This window comes from Eretmochelys imbricata, chromosome 10 (genome assembly GCF_965152235.1).
Source record: "Eretmochelys imbricata isolate rEreImb1 chromosome 10, rEreImb1.hap1, whole genome shotgun sequence".
Classification (NCBI taxonomy): Eukaryota; Metazoa; Chordata; order Testudines; family Cheloniidae; genus Eretmochelys; species Eretmochelys imbricata.
Window position 1 is genome coordinate 45,911,185 of NC_135581.1, and position 21,676 is coordinate 45,932,860.

Consider the following 21,676-nt stretch of genomic DNA (forward strand, 5'->3'; position numbering starts at 1 on the left):
CGGCGGCGGCGGCGGGGGTCGCCCAACCCCACCCCCACCGCTGCCCGGGCCACGCCACGCCACGGCACGCCACGCCTAGGGCCGGGAGCGTGACTGGAGGGGGTGACTCAGCGCCCAGCTGCCTGCCCCTGGCCCGGAGGATCCCACCACGTGTTCCGGCCAACCCGGGCCAGGGGGACCCTTCAGGGGGACGCTTCCCGCCCAGGCAGTGGTGCTGGAACAATGTGTAGGGTCGGGTGCTGGGAGCTGTTGATCCAAACTGTAAACTCTGTAGCTGATGGAAATGGAAACCACTTCAAGCCAGGGGGTGCGGCTGCACCCCCAGTACCCTTAGTTCCAGCACCTATGGGCCCAGGGCACCTTCTGTGCAGCGCCCCAAACAGGACACACAGGGAAGTCGGGGTGGCAGCGGCACACGGCCAGGCCCTCCAAGCAGTAGGCTTCACTCCCACACAAAGCTCAGGCTGGGTTTTACCAAACACAAAGTGGCTCACCAAAAAGAGCCCCCCAGGGTCTGCCCCAAAGCACCCTGCAGTCCGTGGAAAATATCCCACCATGGGCAGAGGTGCTTCAGAGATCTGGGCTGGAATGGCATCCTGCTCCCCCAGTGCCCTGCAACCCCTCACTGACAAACTGGGCATCCAGCTGGAGGAACAGACAGCTCAGGGGGCAGCAGAGCCGGGGAGCTGTCCATAGATCCTCTGGAGGTGCAAAAGCACAACTGGAAAATGTTTATGAGTCCTTTACATGTCAAACCCCACCCCCCATTTCCGGCTCTCACAGTGCCAGCATGGCCGGGTTGCTTTCTTCTCTCTTCAGGGAGTCAGGGGATCATGGTCAGGGCCCACCCGTTTCCCCAGGAACTTGAATAAGAGGTTCTCCAAAGCATGAGCCTTTGCACCCAGCAGGACAGGCTCTCAGCGAGTTTTCCCAGTGAATTGCCACCTATGTTGGGTGACTTTGATGAGGAAGGAGCAGCCCCTCCTGTGCTGTGAAATGCTCTAAGCTCAGACACATAGAGGCTGAGGAGCGCCCCCCACCCCATTACACAAGGTACTGTCCCCTATTCTTAACCATCATCCCTCTGGAACCATTCCCCCATCGCCATCCCTGGTAAGCAGGTGGGATTGGTGCAGCAGAGATCGGGGACAGGCAGTATTCTCCAACTAGTAAACCGGATGGCAGCTTTAGAAGACTGCACAGAGCTGGTGGTGGAACTGGCAGTAGATGTTGAGGAACCTTTCAAAGGCATGAGCTGGGGCTTGCTTTACTTTACCCAGATTACATTTAGACTTGTCCCTAGTTTCTGTTCCTGTGCAGAGGGCCTCAGCTTTGGTATATGCAAATAGCATTTCATCAGTACCATTTGCCTTAGGCCAGGAAACTTGGCAGGGCTCAGCTATGTCCCCTATTGAGTCAGTGGATGGCTCTGGGCTGCTGGTACCAGCAGTATCCTGATATCTCTGGGATCAGAGTGGGTGACTGCTACCCACAGGCTCTCCCTGGGCCCTCCTGGTCAAGATGGGAAGCCTAGAAGGGCACTATCGTTCTCAGCTGCAGCAGGAGGACACGGGGCTCTGGCCAGCAGGTAGGAGGTTGATGCAGAGAGGTCACACAGGGACCTTGTTACTGTTTTTGCGCCTGGACCAGACTGGACAGCCCCTAGGCGCTGCACTGGATTTAATCTTCTAGACATCGTGCCAAGGGAACTTGCAGCTTTTGGTTTCTGGCACCCCTTGTAGAGAAATCCTCTCTAGTGTGCGACTGACTAGAGGAACCCACTGTGGGCTACAGCCTGGGGAGCCTGGCGCTTGAAACACTACAGCGCTTGCCTCCAGGACTGTGGTGTACCCGGCATTCTCCCAGGCACCCAGGGACAGAAGTCCCGCAGCACTTGCAGGGACACCCGTGGAGGGGAGCTACAGTACTGGGCCCCCCTTGTGATAAAGACGCACTGTGACCCTTCAAAGAGCTATTCGGAAAATAGATTCTAGAATGACACCACGCCTGGCAGTGGCTACAGTGTGGGCTTTGTGCCCTGACTCGGCCCGGCAGGAGTTACAGCTCTGACACGTCTCAGCCTCAGCCGTACTCCCTTCTCTGGTCTGACACAGCAGCCAGCCTAGAACTAGTGATGAAATACGGGGACGACATCTACAATCCACATTGCCAGGAGGGCAGTGGGTTGGCTCAGCCCAGCTCTCTGTGCTTATCCTCCTCCTGTCATCTCCTGTCCCATCTAGTCTAACAGGACCACATCCATACTGCCTCAATTAGCGGGTCTGATGAATGGGGGGAGTCAGATACTAGCCTCCTGGGGTTCTCTCCTCCCATCACCATGGGAAGGACTGGTCCCCGACTGTGACGCTATCTGATTAAAATATGACCATATAGATCATTGTTGCAACCACTGTTATATATTTGCAACAAATCTTGTACAACAGTTGTCAAGTGAGGTGTCTTTAAAAAGATTATGATTTGCTGGTTATGCTTATGCTATCTGTATGCATGTATCAGTTTTGTATTTGAAATTATGAGTATTGACTCTATACCTGTATTTCAAATGTTTGCTCCTGGGGTAACTAACAAGGTAGTTAGCCGGCACATCTTGGAGGGACTATTCAAATTGAGTGGCCCATCAAAAGGACACTTAACTCACAATGGACCCTGGGTGATGTCCATCTACACTGAGTGGACTGTCATGTAAACATGCTGTCTGGAGCATAGGTAATGGCTTCCTGCAATGACGAGGCAAAATGCATGGACATATGACTTGCCCATGTGACTCCAAACTCCATCTTGTTGCTGTAATTTTCCTCAGTAAGAACAATGGGTTTCCCTCCACATGGTAGAGGATATAAAAGGCCCTGGAAACTCCTCCATTTTGCCTCTATACTGCTCCAGCCTTTGGAATGTGGACTTATACTAATGGGACATTTTAACCAATGGACTGAGGACCTTCCAATGGTTTGGAAGCAGTCAGAGACTTGACGTAAGCCAGCTGTTTATTCCATCACTGCTACAAGCCTGAACCAATAACTTTGCAATTACTGTATGTAATTGATTCCATTTAACCAATTTTAACTCTCACCTTTCTGTCTCTCTTTTTATGAATAAACCTTTAGATACTAAAGGATTGGCATCAGCGTGATTTTGGGGTAAGATCTAAGTTATATATTGACCTGGGTGTGTGGCTGGTCCTTTGGGCTCAGAAGAACCTTTTATTTGATGAGACTGGTTGTAAAGAACCACTCACCTTTAAAGCCAGTGTTTTCGGTGGTAATACAAGAACTGGAATGCCTGAGGAAACTGCCTTTATGACTTCTTGTTAGCCACTGTGGTGAAACAGAACTTTACTTTCGTTGCTGGTTTGGTGTATCCTATGGGGGATTAGCCACCAGTCTCGGGGTGTATCTGCCCTATTTCTCAGCAGTTCGTCCTTATTTTGGCATTCTCAGTTGTGACCCACAGAGGCACGGTTACACCGATGAAGCAAATGAACCTGCAGCGATGGAAAGTTCCTACTGCATCACAGGTGGAGGATAAGCACGGTAACCTCAGTGACCTGGAAGCTCTGCCAAGCAGGGCTGACAAAAGACAGAGCCGATTCTACCCCTGGGAAAATGCCTGGACTTTTTCCATGGATTTTATAACTGACACTAGCTTCTCCCTCTTGCTCTGCAACATGGGCATGCAGGGCTTGTGCAGGGTAATCCCTCCCTGTTTGCACTGCAAAGGCATCTTTTCTTTTTCTTCTTGCTATATTTCTCTCTGTGTCTCTCTCCACCCCCTCATCATGCCATTGCTTTCTTCTTGCTATTCCCCAACCTCCCCTTCACCCTGTTCTGCTCTATTGTTGTATTGGTGAGATCCATCCCAGTTGATCATCACAGAGTTACGTCGACAGTACTAAACTCTCACCAGAATCATAGAATCATAGAATCATAGAATATCAGGGTTGGAAGGGACCCCTGAAGGTCATCTAGTCCAACCCCCTGCTCGAAGCAGGACCAATTCCCAGTTAAATCATCCCAGCCAGGGCTATGTCAAGCCTGACCTTAAAAACTTCCAAGGAAGGAGATTCCACCACCTCCCTAGGCAACGCATTCCAGTGTTTCACCACCCTCTTAGTGAAAAAGTTTTTCCTAATATCCAATCTAAACCTCCCCCACTGCAACTTGAGACCATTACTCCTCGTTCTGTCATCTGCTACCATTGAGAACAGTCTAGAGCCATCCTCTTTGGAACCCCCTTTCAGGTAGTTGAAAGCAGCTATCAAATCCCCCCTCATTCTTCTCTTCTGCAGGCTAAACAATCCCAGCTCCCTCAGCCTCTCCTCATAAGTCATGTGTTCTAGACCCCTAATCATTTTTGTTGCCCTTCACTGGACTCTCTCCAATTTATCCACATCCTTCTTGTAGTGTGGGGCCCAAAACTGGACACAGTACTCCAGATGAGGCCTCACCAATGTCGAATAGAGGGGGACGATCACGTCCCTCGATCTGCTCGCTATGCCCCTACTTATACATCCCAAAATGCCATTGGCCTTCTTGGCAACAAGGGCACACTGCTGACTCATATCCAGCTTCCCGTCCACTGTCACCCCTAGGTCCTTTTCCGCAGAACTGCTGCCTAGCCATTCGGTCCCTAGTCTGTAGCGGTGCATTGGATTCTTCCGTCCTAAGTGCAGGACCCTGCACTTTTCCTTATTGAACCTCATCAGATTTCTTTTGGCCCAATCCTCCAATTTGTCTAGGTCCTTCTGTATCCTATCCCTCCCCTCCAGCGTATCTACCACTCCTCCCAGTTTAGTATCGTCCGCAAATTTGCTGAGAGTGCAATCCACACCATCCTCCAGATCATTTATGAAGATATTGAACAAAACCGGCCCCAGGACCGACCCTGGGGCACTCCACTTGACACCGGCTGCCAACTAGACATGGAGCCATTGATCACTACCCGTTGAGCCTGACAATCTAGCCAGCTTTCTACCCACCTTATAGTGCAATCATCCAGCCCATACTTCCTTAACTTGCTGACAAGAATACTGTGGGAGACCGTGTCAAAAGCTTTGCTAAAGTCAAGAAACAATACATCCACTGCTTTCCCTTCATCCACAGAACCAGTAATCTCATGATAAAAGGCGATTCATCTAGACCTGATGGCTACTTTGCAGAGTGCCAGGAAGGGTAACAAAGAGAAGAGAAGGAGAAGAGGAGCCTTTTGCTAGTGATGTTCATTGCGACAGCCGAGCCGAGCAGTCTGTTTAAGAGGCAATTTCTCACAGTGTTCTAGAATGCACATGCATAGATAGATTGCTGTGTCACATCAGGGCAAGCATAAAGTTAGTGAGTGCAAAGTTGGAATCATCTGGTCCCAGGGGTCCTGAGATTCAGCCCCCCTCATTCTAAAATTTGTTAGCTTGTAGAATGGTTTATTACCTGCTGCTAAGGAAAAAAAATACATATAGGCAGGGCCTGCCTGAAACTGATATCACACTGGGCTTCCTCCAAGCTCCTGAACGCCAGCAAGAGCCAGCTGCACAATGCAAGATTTTAGAAGTTGTTACAATTTTTTCTGTTTCTGTGAAGTGGTGCCCCAGACTGATGCAACCCAGAAATCTAGTGCGCAATCAGGCTAGAAACAGAACTTGTCAGTTACAAGACCTATTTTCAGTGCTCTTAACTTCACAGGCACATTCAGATGGGCTTTAAAGTTGGCATGCCTGTTGCGGACCTGGCATACAATTTGGGGAGCACATTTGAGGCTTTGGGGTGAGGGGCTTCCCCAAGAGACAGCCCCTCCCAAACAGCCTGATTTTACTTTTCAAAGTGTTCCAAAATGCATGCATGTAATCAGGTTGCCCTGAAATTGCTGTGTCAGATCAGGGTCTGAGGTAGACAATAAAAAGTCTGAGATAAAGTCCCCGCTCCTTCCAAATGACCCGCTTTGAATGATCTAAGGGCTTGTCTACATGGCAGCTTAGCACAGGGCAAGGCAGAGTGCCAATCTACAGTGCACTAACCTGCCAAGTACTGTCCGGCCGTGTTGACCCTGCCACTGCACACTAAAATTTCATAGTGTGCTCTGATATAGTCTTGTCAATTTTAGTGCATGGTAGCAGGGTCCACACAGTGAGTTAGTTCGTGGCAGGCTAGTGCACAGTTGTGAAATGCAGAAGAGAAGAGGGAAGCCCAATACGGGGAGGAAGACAGGATCTGGCAGGGCAAGGAAAGTGTGTGAACATTATTACATTGTATAGAGGGGAAAGCAGAAGGAGGGAGGAGTAAAAAAGGAAGGTGAAAAGAATGGACACAGGGGAGCAGAGTTGGTGGAAATAAGTAAACAGAACATACAATGAAGATGGCAATTAATAATCACTACAACTGGACAATTAATAACTAAGCAGCATGATCAAAGATTAATTCCTATCACAGTAACCTATCAATATCAGTGAGCCTGACATACCGCAGTCACTAGCTAGTACAGTTATTGAGCCGTGTTGCTGCTGCTGGATAAACAGGATTAAAGTGTAGATGCCCTTGGGGCAGGCGCAGTCAGCATGTTCGGGGCTGCCTGGAGAGATGGGGCACTTTGTGCCGGGTATGGCCCTGTGGTATCCAGAGGTGCTATGGAGCTGAGAGTGGGCCCAGCTGTCATGCTGGGGGCAGGAGTGCAATCAGTGAAGCAGCCTCATTGTTGATCAGTGGTGGGATTGGTGCCCAACACTGGCGTGTCCGTGGGGATGGGGTCCTTGGTTCTCAACTGGAGGTCTGGCCAGGAATGACTCAGGATCCCTGGGGCAGAGGGGGATCTCAGGAGGGTTATGGAAGGGGGATTGCCACAGGAAGGGCTGGAAATGAGAGTGGAGCAGGGATTAGGGCTGTCAAGGGGTTATTTGTGGGGCAGGGTGGGACTGGTGGATAGGATGGGCCTTGATCCGGATGCTGCTGGGAGTGGGCGTAGGTGGATGGGCAGGATGGTGGCCAGATCCTTACCCCTCTCTACACAGCCTGGCCATGGTCGCTATGCCCCATCAGCAGCCCTACTGCCCCACACTGGGCCAGAATCCAGGCAGCTCCACTGAGTGGGGATTCCTTGCTGCTGGCTGCAGGAGGCTGAGGGAGTGTCAAGGGTTCTCCTCACCATTGGGGCACCTCCTTGTGGCTGCATCTGGGGGAACAGCACCACCCAGTCTGATGCCCCTCTCACACCCAGCAATTACAGTGCTCCCTCTTCGTGGCTTGGCCCTCCACCCAGGTCACTATGTGGTTTCCCCCTACCAGGGTCCCAACATCACTCCACAGGAACTGGCTCAGGCACTCTTCCAATTCACTGCCCAGACTGTGCCACTTCTCCAGCAGCTGCTAGGGGAACCCGAGCCTGCCCACTACTCCAGGTTCCCCCTAAGGGGCTCTCAAATCAGCAGCCAGGGTCTGTACTGTTCCAAACCTTACTGGCATTTCCCTCAGCCTTTTCCTACTCCACCCTATCAGGCTTCTGCTCCACCAGCCTTCTGAGTAAAGCCTTCCTGCAGGACCTGGATCCCAGGGCTTCTATTCCCGCATCTGGGTCACCTCCTTCCTTTCCCTCTATAAGCCCACAGAGTGACTGCAGTCCCCCTGGCTGTGTCTGCTCTTGCTCTTGCTCTCCCTCCCTCCACCTACCCCAGCCCTGCCTGCTCAGCTGGGCCCCATCTGCAGTCAGAGGTTGTCTATCTATCTAGTTCGTTAGCCCCAGCTGAGCCACATTAACCCTTTCCAGGCTAGTCTGGGATGAACACCCGCACACAAGGAAGGACAATGTGCTGGGATGTCCCTGAGGGTTCAGGCAGCCATGGTCAGGTTATGGCGCCCTGAGGAAAAGTGTTGACTCCTCTCCGCATTTCCTGTTTTGTCTGTGGTGGGGTTTTGGACTGCAGCTCTCCTGTGCCCACCAGGAAACCATGTTTTGTGTGTGTAAATCAAAACCGGTGGCCAGATACTGGGGAGGAAGTTGCAGAGGGTATATAAAGGATTACGGGACAGATGTGCAAACTCTGGCTTCAGCCCCGGATTAAGTGATACTAATTACAGGCAGGGCAAAGAAAGCCAAAGTCCATCATTCACAGGGCCAATAACTGTAGGCACCAAAGGTAGGTTACAAAGATAGGTAGGTAGGTGACAAAGATTTAAGTTTCAGAGTAGCAGCCATGTTAGTCTGTAGCCGCAAAAAAACAGGAGTACCACAAGTCCTCCTGTTCTTTTTAAAGATTTAAGTGCTGCTCTCAGAGAAGCTGAATGCCTCCGAGAGATTACCTGGGCGGGAAAACAAGTGCCCCCGCGGAAGATGCTGTCACATTGATGGGGGCAGGGAGCAGCCAGACCACCCGTGGAATTTTAAGCAGGGGGAATGGGTTTATCCTCGCTCCAATTCAACTGCACACAAGGCGTGAAAAACGCAGCAGGCTCTGACAGGGATGGAAAAGGTGGTCTCCTCCCTCCTACCTAGGAGGTTTTTGTCAAGAAGGCACTTTTCTGTTTTCACACAGTGGCAGTGGGCACAGCCCAGCTGTACGGGTTGCCACCTAGGGTGACCATATGTCCTGTTTTGGCCGGGACAGTCCCTTTTTTAAGCCCTGTCCTGGTCATCCCGACTTTGTTAGCAAAAGAGACAAATGCCCATTTTTGCCCTCGCCCACTTATCGTCATGGAGGAACATTTGGGGAGGGGGGAGCCAAGTGACTATGCGGGTGGCGGGGCTCAGGCTGTCTGCCCCCGGTGGCATAGGACTTGGGCGGTCAGCTCCAGCCCCGGGCAGCACAGGTCTTGGACGGTCAGCCCCAGCCCCAGCCCACGCAAGGCTTGGGCAGTCAGCCCCGGGCGGTGCGGGGCTCGGACAGTAGGAGAACACTTCAACCTCTCTGGCCACTCAGTAACAGATTTAAGGGTGGCAATTTTGCAACAAGAAAAGGAGTACTTGTGGCACCTTAGAGACTAACCAATTTATTTTAGCATGAGCTTTCGTGAGCTACAGCTCACTTGTTGTATCTGATGAAGTGAGCTGTAGCTCACGAAAGCTCATGCTAAAATAAATTGGTTAGTCTCTAAGGTGCCACAAGTACTCCTTTTCTTTTTGCGAATACAGACTAACACGGCTGTTACTCTGAAACCTGTCAATTTTGCAACAGAAAAGCTTCAAAAACAGACTCCAGCGAGAAACTGCTGAGCTTGAATTAATATGCAAACTAGATACCGTTAACTTGGGTTTGAATAGAGACTGGGAGTGGCTGGGTCATTACACATATTGAATCTATTTCCCCATGTTAAGTACCCTCACACCTTCTTGTCAACTGTCTAAATGGGCCATCTTGAGTATCACTACAAAAATTTTTTTCTCCTGCTGATTACAGAACATCTTAATTAATTAGCCTCTTACTCCACCTTTTCATATTCTCCGTATGTATATATATATCTTCTTACTATATGTTCCATTCTATGCATCTGATGAAGTGGACTGTAGCCCATGAAAGCTTATGCTCAAATAAATTTGTTAGTCTCTAAGCAGCCACAAGTACTCCTGTTTTTATTGCAAATACAGACCAACATGGCTGCTACTCTGAAACCTGAAATGAGTCCCACATGGTGTACCATTTTTGCTTTGGGAAATATAGTCACCCTACACCCATCCCGGTTTGGGCAAGGGGGAAGGGAATGGGACACTTAGAGCAAAGCTTGGAAAGGGCTGGCCCGGCTGTGAAGCCATTGGAGAAGGGCAGGACTTCTGCCGTGGGCCAATTCCTTACTGGGCCAGAAGTGAGCCGATACGGACCCTCAATTGTTTCCATAATAAATCTTGGAATTCCAGGGAGATTCCCGAAGACTGCTAAGGTGGTGCCAATATTCAAACGGAGCAAGCAGGATGACCTGGGTAACTATTGGCTGGAAGCCTGATATCAGTCCTAGGCTAAATTGTGGAAAGGTGAGATTCAGTTAATACAGAATCAAAGGATAGGAATATAATTCATCCCAGCCAACCTGATTTCACAAGCCCCCCAGTCCACCTAGCTGAGGGGAGCAGAGGTGAAGTCACTGCACTGTCCTGGATGCCCTCGACTACCTCTGAGATTCATCTGACTGGAGAGTGGGGTGGTGGTGGGTGTGCTTCCTGGAGAGCCACTGTTCTGGATCCCCTCTGTGACCAGATCAGGATGGTCCCAGAGCCCTCTTACATGCCCTAGATGTGCTCAGCATTCGATCCTTTAATGCTCTGCCAGGCCTGCTGAGCAGTTTCAGTAAGGTCTGTTACACACAGTGCCACCTAGTGGCTGAACAGTATAATACAGGTTTCAGAGTAACAGCTGTGTTAGTCTGTATTCGCAAAAAGAAAAGGAGTACTTGTGGCACCTTAGAGACTAACCAATTTATTTGAGCATGAGCTTTCGTGAGCTACAGCTCACTTCATCAGATGTATACCGTGGGAAACTGCAGCAGACTTTATATATACACAGAGAATATGAAACAATACCTCCTCCCACCCCACTGTCCTGCTGGTAATAGCTTATCTAAAGTAATCGTCAGGTTAGGCCAGGTTAGGAAATGGCCTAACCTGACGATTACTTTAGATAAGCTATTACCAGCAGGACAGTGGGGTGGGAGGAGGTATTGTTTCATATTCTCTGTGTATATATAAAGTCTGCTGCAGTTTCCACGATATACATCTGATGAAGTGAGCTGTAGCTCACGAAAGCTCATGCTCAAATAAATTGGTTAGTCTCTAAGGTGCCACAAGTACTCCTTTTCTTTTTGCAGTATAATACAGTTTAGCATTGGGTTACTTCCATAGGCTGGAGAGACATTGTTGGGACTGGGAGCCTTGATCTGCTGGTTTGTTTTGAGGTTGCTCAGTTCCCTGTACACAAACAGATACACTGGGAATTTGTGTTTCTTTTCACTGATTTCCTTTTCCCCAGATAAAAGCTGTCTGTGGCTCCATGTTCCCAAGGACTTGGAGAGCAGGTGAGTGCGGAAAACTACCTGCAAGAGAGACTTGGGATGTTTTATTTTAATTTACCAGAGCCAGAGCTAGGAGTCTGCCTCTGGGGTGGGCTGATTTATTTCAGTAAGGATCCCTCCACACATTAAATCTGGCCTTTGTTGCTGGCTGTGGCACCTCGCAGAAGGATTACGGTGATAACGGCTTAGATCTCTCCCAGCCAGTCAGTTCTGTGCAATGTGTGTTCAGAACACACATTGTTCTGTCTGTGGGATGCCCCAGCATACATCAAAGGACCTAGAGAAATAACTTATGTAGATTTGTTTGATGTTTGCAACAGGACCAGGCTTTATTTCTCAAACTCAGCCAGCTTTTCCCCATGTAACCAGCCCATTTGCACTACAGCAAAGGGAGCTCAGGGCTTCGTTCTTGGGAGACCGCTCCTCCCAACCGAGCTGCAAGACAGGGTTTTTAGGATCATCTTCCTAAGAGTGTCTCCTGTCCACAGGAGAAAGTTGCACAAGGCCCCAAGTAGAAACACAACGATGGTGGGTGGGTTGGAGAACAGATTGCCATCAATTACCCACGTTTTGAGTTTATTGCTGTTAGGATATAGATATTCAGGCCTGTCTGCAAAGGCCTGTACTTTAAGAATTTAGGTGTATTCTTATCACTTGGCTAGTTAGAGGTATAAAAGAAAGAATCAAAATCATGGTCTGCCAGTGTAAGGTCCTTCTCTTACTGTGACAGTCTGAGGCCCTGTTCTTAGGCTAAGCCCTTTGGCTAAGCAGCAGAGGCAGCCAGTCATTTCCTCACATTCCAAACTAGTCACATTGAAAGAAGGTGCTATTGGGCTGTTACGAATACAATCCTGTCCTGATAGTGCCTATCACCTCCAGAGAAAGGGAAGTGCCTAGAAGATGTAAAAGGAAACTTAGTTTGATAGCATCCTGTCTGGCAAGAACTCACTTATCAATAGCTGGGATGTGAAATCCTCACTTCTGTATTGTTTTGTCATTATAGTTCCCACTTTGCTATTGTTTGTCTGCATAATCTCTGTCTGGTTTTGTGATTGTTTCTATCTGCTGTACAATTAATTTTGCTGGGTGTAAACTAATTAAGGTGGTGGGATATAATTGGTTAAATAATCATGTTACAATATGTTAGGATTGGTTAGTTAAATTTCAGTAAAAAGATTGGTTAAGGTATAGCAAAGCAGAACTCAAGTTTTACTATATAGTCTGCCATCGATCAGGAAGAGTGTGTGTGCGTGAGTGGGTGTGTGTGTGTGGGGGGGGGGAATGGGAACAGGGAATGGGGGTGGGGAAATTGGAATCATGTTTGGCTAAGGGCAGGAATGGGAACAGATGCACAGGTGTAAGGCTCTGTGGTGTCAGAGCTGGGAAGGGGGACACTAAGGAAGGAAACTGGAATCATGCTTGCTGGAAGTTCACCCCAATAAACATAGAATTGTTTGCACCTTTGAACTTTGGGTATTGTTGCTCTCTGGTCATGCGAGAAGGACCAGGGAAGTAAGTGGGTGAAGGAATAAGCCCCCTAACAATTGCCCTGGAAATGTCAGAGGTTTGGGAGATAAAAATACTCCCTTGTTTATGACACTGAAGGTCTGAGCCATTTCACTTTCTCCGAGTTCAGCATTATCAATGTGCATGAAAGGAGAAAGGCCTTTCACCAGGCAGCCTGCTAGGTCCTCTCCAAGTCTGCACTGCTCTGCACAGCAAATGCAAAAGCCTTAACTACAACCATCTACAGCCACCTTCCAGAGAAAGACACAATGACAGTTGACAATCTCCCCGAAGAAGTCTGTGGATGCCTGGCACTTCTCTTTCCTGTTGCAGTCACATACATCCGGGGTGGGTTAAAATCTCCCACCAGGACCCTGCACTGCTGAGTATCAGAGGGGCTCTGAAAGATGGATACCTGTTGATAGAACTGCACCTGCTCCAGTGCAGATGTTGACAACATTGAGGATCAGCCCCTCCACAAACCCAGAGGTGCAGCAGATGGCTGGACACATCTGGAGAGAACAGTCACCATCCCACCCAAAAACTGCACTGTGGCTGAAGTGCACCTGTCCCCCCACTCCAGTTGCCATCTGACTTTCTTGGCCACATTGGAGTGAGTCTCCTGCAGCAAGATAACAGCATAAGCCCTCGCCCGAGGGTAGGAGAATACCTGACACTTGCAGAGACTCACCCTACAGCCCCTGGTGTTCAGCGATGCAATGGAAGTTGGCTTCATTGGGGGATTGAGGATCCTTGTGGCCAGAGCAACACCGCCTGCACACCTGGCACCACACAGCAACCCATGCTCGATCCCAATGGTGCTTAGGGAATTGTGGAAGCTTCAGGCCTGCTAGTAGGCCTTGCTGGTGCCCTGGGCATAACTAACAGTGCGAACCAAAGGCTGTGAACGCAAGTAGACCTGGCCTTGCCAGAACAGCAACTCACTAGGTATTAGGTAGCATCAAGTAAGCACACTCCTGACCGGAGAGGATAGTACAGGAACACCCGGAGTTCTCAAATAACGGCGTGAACACATTTGTAGGAGATTGTACAGGGACACACCGAGCCCTCGTAAGGTAAGGAGGGAAGGACAGGATAATGGATGAGGATGTTTTGTTCCAACTAGCAGGCACAAGGACCAGGGTAATAATGAAAAGCATATGGAGTGTAATACGAAGCGTTTATATCAGTGCGTAAAGGAGAAGTTATAGGAGGGGTCAAAGCATATGGCGTGTAATACGAAGCGTGTTTGTATCAGTGTGTAAAAGGAGAAATTACAGGAAATTACAGAAATTACTTTGTATCAGCTGAGGGGACAGGACCATGGTGTCCTGAGCCTTCACCTAGTCACAGGCATACATGTGTCGGTGTCCCTGTGACCTGTTGGACAAGGTGCATGCTCTGCTGATGTCGCCACCGAACTGAGCCTGTGGTCTCTGTTTAGGAACAACCTCTAATCAGCTGAATCAGCAAGCTGCGCTCTCTGATAGTGCAGCAAACACTGTAGCTCCAAAACCAGCAGCACGTAGCAGCCTTAAGAATGCTCTGCAGCACTCATAATGCTGGTGACCCCCACTGTGGATTTGGTAAGTGGTGAGCTGCCCACTGTTAAGGGTCACAGCCTTCGATGGCAGAAAGCTCCAAGGCAGGTGTGACACATGGCCAGAAAGGGTTAAGCATCCTGCAGGATAAATGACCCAAATTCAACCTCTAGGGACATATTGGTAGATGATGTTTGTGTTTTTGTGTGTTTACACATTAACTGTTAGAGGTTGACAGTGTAATCAAACAGTTCCTCTCTATGCTGCATTCTCTTAATTCAGAGATCAAAAGGAGATCTTAACATTTAAATGAACTGTAAATATGATATCTCTGTATTGATTTCTCTTTGAAGTATATTGCAGATCAACTGCAAATGGTGGGAAACAGGCAATTGCCTTATGTTAATCCATGTAGCTAATTAACGGTGATGCTTAGGAAATAAGTCTACTTCAAAGTCTTGATGATGGCCTATTGTTTGCCTAAGGACTCCGTGCTGTCAAGAGAAGGTCTGGAACTGTATAAAGGTCTCTTGGGTCCTGATCCTTTTAATCTCAAATCTGCTTAAGCTTTATCAGGGAATGCATTAAGTTGCAAGATGGAGATCTCCAGTCCTATCTGGCTCACCCTGCGTATGAAACTTTGGACTGAAAATATGGCCTAATTCTAAGAACTCCTTGCAACTCGAAAGCTCACCATCTCTACTATGAAACCGATCTCAGAACTGTCTGTATAATGATCTTTTAACCCAGGGGCGGGCAAACTTTTTGGCCTGAGGGCTGCATCGGGTTTCGGAAATTGTATGGAGGGCCGGTTAGAGGAGGAGGTCAGGTCTGCTCAGCCCCCACCTCCTATCCAACACCCCCTGTTCCCTGACAGCCCCCCCGGGACCCCTGCCCCATCTACACACACCCCTGCCCCTAACTGCACCCCGTCGCCCCATCCTGCCCCTCCTCATTCCTGACTGCCCCCCCGGGACCTCTGCCCCATCCAACCACCCCTTTTCCCTGTCCCCTGCTGCCCCATCCAACCCCCGCTCCTTCCTGACTGCCCCCCGGGACCTCTGCCCCATTCAACCCCCTGTTCCCACCCTGACCCCTATCTACACCGCCGCCCTCTGACCATGACCCCGAGCTCCCCTGCCCTTTATCCAACCCCCCTGCTCCCTGCCCCCTTACTGCGCTGCCTGGAGCACTGGTGGCTGGCAGCACTACGGCCACGCTGCCCGGCAGGAGCCGGGCCACGCTGCCATCACCACACAGCACAGAGCCCCGGGTCAGGCCAGGCTCTGCAGCTGTGCTGCCCCAGGAGCTCACAGCCCCGCCACCCAGAGCATTGCCCTGGCAGTGAGGTGAGGCTGCAGGGGAGGGGGCACAGTGAGGGAGGGGCCGGGGGCTAGCCTCCCCGGCCAGGAGCTCAGGGGCCAGGCAGAAGGGTCCCGCGGGCCGGATGTGGCCCGCAGGCTGTAGTTTGCCCACCTCTGTTTTAACTAATACTCTCTCCCTTTTCTTTTTAAATAAATTTTAGTTTAGTTTACAAGAATTGGCTGTAAGCGTGTATTTGCGTAAGATCTGGAATATTCATTAACTGGTGAGGTAATGTGTCCAATCCTTTGAGATTGATGGAACTTTCACATTTGACTTGGCTGTCTGAGAGGGAGCTTTAAGGGAACTGTGTTTTGGCTTCTGTGTAACCAGTAAGGTATTATAGAAGCTGTTTCGTGGCTAGCTGCATGGATCTGAGTATTGGAATAGCCACCAGCTTTGGGTATTGTCTGCCCCATTCTTTGCATTTTGCCTTAACTGAGTAACCTCAGTGTGGGCCCCCCTGGAACCTCAGTCACACTAGGGAATCCCTTTTCCCCTCCTGTCAGATCCCCAGAGTTTGATGAGGAATGGATGCGCTGGGTAACGAGTAAAAGTGGCCCACATACGTTAAAAAAAGGAAGTGGAGAGAAAAGGACTGGAATCGGTAAGGCAGTGGCAGAGACTGTAGCCTTGAAGGAGAAGAATAGAAATAAGAAATGTAGAACATTGCAAATTATGGTCACGGCTGTTGGACGGCTAAGATACCATGCTACAAAATTGGCGAGGCAAGTAATAGAAACAAAAAGAGTTAAAAGCAGCAACAGAAGGAGTAGAGCACTGGGAAATGCATGCTCTGCTGGCAGGGCAGCAAGCAGTTCAGAACCATGCTATGTTACACAAAGGACAAAGCGGAGCACTGTCTTTTGATCCTTTTCCCTGCCTCCAACAAGGTCCCCTCACCCTGCAGGACCAGACTGAAATCCCTTCCACCGCTAGAGAGCACATTGCAACTTGCTCTGCTCAAGCTACTAAATGTTTGAGCATGCATCTATTCTCAAAGGGAATGCTACATCCGAGTTACATGTAATCAGCTTTTACAAACATCTCTGCTCAATAAAACCAAAACACATTTATTCACAGACTTGCTTCTGGAATTCAGCTGATGAAAGTACTCATGAAAAGGGTACCCTGAGCAGCTTATACACTTCAGGCCTCAGAAATCAGCTGCAGGGCTGGATGGGAGTTTAATGATTACTGATTATTATTTTAAGTGCTGATCACATATCTGGCACTGGAGACACAAAGTGAAGACAGTCCCTGCCCTGAAGAGTTTACAATCTATAGGCCAGATTGCATTCCTCGTGTTGGCTTGTTTGCTAAATTGCTTCTTGCAAGCTCCTCTCTGCTAGAGAAAGACCTTCCATTTCTACAGATTTATCTTTGGGGTCAGCAATGAACATATGCAAATCAATGCAATTCCATAAACAAAACACATCTCCTCACATTACTCCAGAGAGCTCTGGGCTTGTACCTTTCCATCCAGACGTTGGTCAATTGTGCTGAATTGGGAAGTGTTTGCCTTGAACCGCTCATGCAATTTGTCTTGTAATCAGGCCATGAAACAGCCAAGAAGAAACTGCTCTCTGAATTCTGGCTGCCTGTAACTCTGCATAGCCAGAAGCGTTCAGAGAAACAAGAACTCTGTCCTCAGACTACACTTGGGAAACAGGCTTTCAGCACTAGAGTAGTTTATAAACAAATCCCACTCCTGTTTCATCGACAGTCTTCATCTCTCCTAACCTGCACTGAGCCCCTGGATCTCTCGGGCTCCCTGAAGCGAGCGCTGGCATTGCACAGAAAGGAGAGTTCAGCCACTATTTCATCATTTGCAGATTTTATTTCAATATAAAAGCATGGACCCAGTAAGCACAGCACCACAAACAGCCTATGGAACATAGGAGCATTAGCACCCTAGCCAGGCCCAAGGCCCTGAGTGCTGACTTCTGGGGCAGGCCGTCGGATGCTGTGGCACTTAGTCCAGCAAACTGGAAATTCTGTGGCAGCTTCAATGATATTTTAAAAATTGAAATGTTTAGCAAATCAACTATTAAAATCAATAATGCATTCAGTACAGTCCCTCTTGTTTTGGTATTAAATTTCATTGATGTTCCCTCCACATTTTCAGTCTACACAGATCCTTGTCCTGAGCCCCCATAACTGTACTGCAAGAGTTCTCAGGGAAATGCTGGAGCTTTTGGTAACTGGGTGGGGGCATGTGATAAATGAATGGGGGGGAGGGGGCAGCTCCCTTTTATGGACACCCAGCCAGCCAGTTAGCTATAAAATCCCTGTTAGTAGCTGTTCTCTACTTGCTTTACCTGTAAAGGGTTAAAAAGTCCATAGGTAAAAGGAAGGGAGTGGGCACCTGACCAAAAGAGCCAATGGGAAGGCCAGAACTTTTAAACATTGGAAAAAAAAACTTTCCCTTTGTCTGTCTGTCTGTTGTTCTACAGAGCGAGATGCAGAGCAGGAACGGGGCTGAACTATGCTGTAGGAAGCTTTAAGCCAGGTATGAAAAACTATCAGTTCATACCTAGAGCCTGCTTATCTGAAACCCCAGATATGTAAGTAGATCAGGGAATGTCTAAGAAGACACGATTAGGTTTATCTTTTTTTTTTTCCTTACTGGCTTGTGGACTCCTCTGTGCTAACCCCTAAATGCTTTTGTTTTGCTTGTAACCATTAAGCTGGACCTCAAGAAAACCATTCTTGATACTTAATTATTATATTTGCTCTTTTTAAATCTAGCAATAGCCTAAGTTCCAGATGTATTTTCTTTCTTTTTGTTTTTAATAACATTTACCTTTTTTAGAACAAGATAGGACACAAAAAACCCAAAGAGGTTTGTGCATATATTGTTTAATTAGCTGGTAGCAACAGCTGATTTCCTTTGTTTTTCTTTCTCAGTTCTTCCTTGGGGGGCAGTGAAAGGGCTTGAGGGTACCCCACAGGGAGAAATTCTCAAGTGCACTTTCCTGGGTCCAAAGGGGTTTTTTGCAGTTGAGTGGTGGCAGCATCTACCTATCCAAGGTCAGAGAGAAGCTGTAACCCTTGGGAGCTTAATACAAGCCTGGAGTGGCCAGTATTAATTTTTAGAATCCTTGCGGGCCCCCACCTTCTGCACTCAAAGTGCCAGAGTGGGGAATCAGCCTTGACAGGGCAGTTGGGGTTTTTGGTACCTTGGAGATGTGGGTAAGTATATTTGCTGTGTGTTTCTGCTGCAATCAGCAGCACTGAAGTAGCCAACCATCTATCTATCTTCATGTTTCACAAATGACCTCTGGTCCTATGAATGGAGCAGGCCACACCTCCGAGGTACTGTTTCCTGAGGCTGCAGACAGCCTGAAGACACCACCACATTTTTTCCACTCAGTTCATGTTTTCAAGGTTTTCTTTGCAGTCAGATGATTAGGAACATAGGGCCAGATCCTCAGCACAGGAAAGGGGGGCCATCAGAGTTCTTCCTACACCCCTCTCATTCTCAAACTGGTGCTGCTTAAGCCCTGGAGTAATTTACAGCAGCCTAGAGAAGTGTCTCATTTATGGCTCCTGGCTATATTCTTTGCGTGACCCTAAACCAGTGGAGAACTAGCGGAGCAAAGCTGTGCTTCGTTTCACCCCACTTCACCTTAGTTCCAACAGACATCCTTCTGATCAATTACACTCCTCCTCAGTTCAGGTTTCTCTCTCTCTTCCGGCTGGATGTGGTGCCCAGTATCCCATGTGGCCACACTACAGCAAGACAGAGGGTGCCAATTACTTCCCCACTGTGCCGTGTTCTGCCTTTATGTAAGCAGCTCGTAACAGCACAACCCTCACCTCCCTCAGCAACTGTGTCCCACTCTCCCCTTTCCAGGGAGGGTCTATGGTTGGGATCATTTTCCCCACACATGCACTTGTTGAAATTTACCATCTTATTTTGTTATTCTCCTCTAGTGGGGCCCCACTGGCTATTTGCACCATCCGCACTAGTGCTCACTGAGGCCTCCCTTGCCTCCACTTGTGCAACAACTGCAGCTGAACCAGTGCTAGTTTGTAGTTGGCTTCACTTGGAATGCAGCCGTGTTCAGCTGTCCCTGTTGCTGACACCTGCTGGCAGTAATCGGTAATGGCTGCAGTGTAGACAAGCCAGTAGCTGGCGCATAGGCCACCCTCTAAGTAACAAAGAGGCAATTGATCCTCTCTGCCAACCAGCTTCCTCAAAACTCTTCTTGACGTCCCAGTATTACAGCCCCCTGCTACCGCAGGAGCCCTTGCCACAACCTTCAGTTGACTCTTGTCACTGAGCTAATGCTGGTCACAAGTGCCGCTGCACACAGAGCCGTGACGCTGGTGCGAAGGTGCAAGGATTCAATAGAGCACCATGTCATCAGCACTTTCACAACATTTTAATGAAGGCACGAGGTGTTGATGAACAGAATTTAAAAGCACTCTCCTTAACCTGGGACCAGCTGAAGGACTAAGAGTTCATGCTTAAGAACACCTCGGGCTGCTGGCAGTCCAGGGTTAATACAAACCCCAGGGGCAGAAGAGCTTGGCTTGCAGGCAGCCTGGTGCGAACTTCAAACCCATGGGGGAGGAGACTCGCTGGATAGGCCAGGGGAGAAGCATTCAGCCCTCAGGGGTCCTCCGGTCTGGCTCCAGGGCCTTTGCCCTGTATTTTCTCTACAGCAGTGGTGATGATATATCAGAAGTTTGCTTTCTGTTGCCAGCATTCTTTCTGCTTGTGCTGCATCCTGCTTTCCCATTTCTGTGTCTCGCACTTGGAAGAAGCCACTTGTCAGGACTCCATTCCCATGAGCTCCAACAGCTGGAGCTGAGGGCAAGAAGTTTTGTACAAAGGGACCTGGGCTACAAAGTTCCGCTATGGAGCCAGAAATCTCATATAAAGGCCTCTCTCCCTATCTGGAGAGCGCCAGAGATCTGGTATTTGCCCTGTTCTCCCTGGTGTCTCAAAGTTACTGTGTTTCATCCTACCCGGAGAACAGAACCGGCAAGATATCAAATGGGTCATTGGCCCCCTTTGGCTTGAGATGTGGTGTCCAGGACCAGTGGCTGAACTCTGAGGTAAAACATCAGGAAGGTACAGTGAGTTCTGGGGGACCCAACTGCTCCTTAGGGAGCTCACCAGAGAGCTGATGAGCTCTGTAAAGTTTGCCACAGTGCTGACCTCGCCCACATCCTCCAACTCACCCACTGGAGGGTTTGGTCCCATACAGCTCCAGGTAATGGCTCCACATACGTTGCACCTGGAGGAGAGCCTGTCCTGGTAGAGTACCCAAAGGGATTGGTTTTAGTACTCAAGGCCTGTTCAGGAAGCCAGTTAAGTCCAAAGTTCATCACTTTTGCTCTTTTCATGTGCTAGAGTTGTGATTTTACTCTATGGGGTTTGTACTCATGACACCATAGTGCCGAGATTAATGATACTTGTCTAACTGTTGGTGCCAGTAACCTTCATGAAGAATGGGGAACGAGGGCCCCGGTACATGTGTCTAATCAGGAACTGGTGAAGTCGACTTTCTGTGCGCTCTCCCAGATCAAGGGGAGGGCTGCTAAGGAGATTTGAAAGGCATGGATTTCTAGGGACACAGAGAAAACTGCAGAGAGACGGGAAAACTGTTTATAGCAGGAAGCTTGTGATTTGTGAGCAAGCTATGGGCAGACTTATTTGCAGCAGTATGAGGAACTCACACATCACAGCATGAGGGGGTGGTGCTGCTAAACTCTCAGTAACTGCCTAGAGACAGGTGTGAGCCCTGCCTCACTAATGAGCAGAAACAGAATTCTCTCATGAGTTGGATCAAACATCCTGGTAGGGGTGAACTGCAAACCTGACTCACCCAGTGCAGCTAGCAGGACACAACAGGTCAATGCACAACCTACACCACGGTCTCAGGCAGCCCCCTGGGCTAAACCTGTGCAAGCAGAATCACTGCTCTGATGGGGACCAGCACAGAAAAAAACCAGTTACTGCAGGAAGTGATAGGTGGTGTCCCTTCCCCTCTGCCCCTATGTTAGCACTACCCCCCACTACCCTAACACTCAGAAAGGGGTACTGTGTGGCTACTACCATCTTTGGGAGGAGCTATAAAACAGGGCTAGAGCAATTGTGATCACTGCAGATCCCACAGCACATTTCACAACTGTAGGGAAATTTACTTCTGTAGCCTGGACAAACCCCAGCCTGGGTAACTGCATCCTACCCACCCCTCAGCTACAACTGGGTAATTCCTATCTAACTATATCTATAAAATGATGGGGTCTAAATTA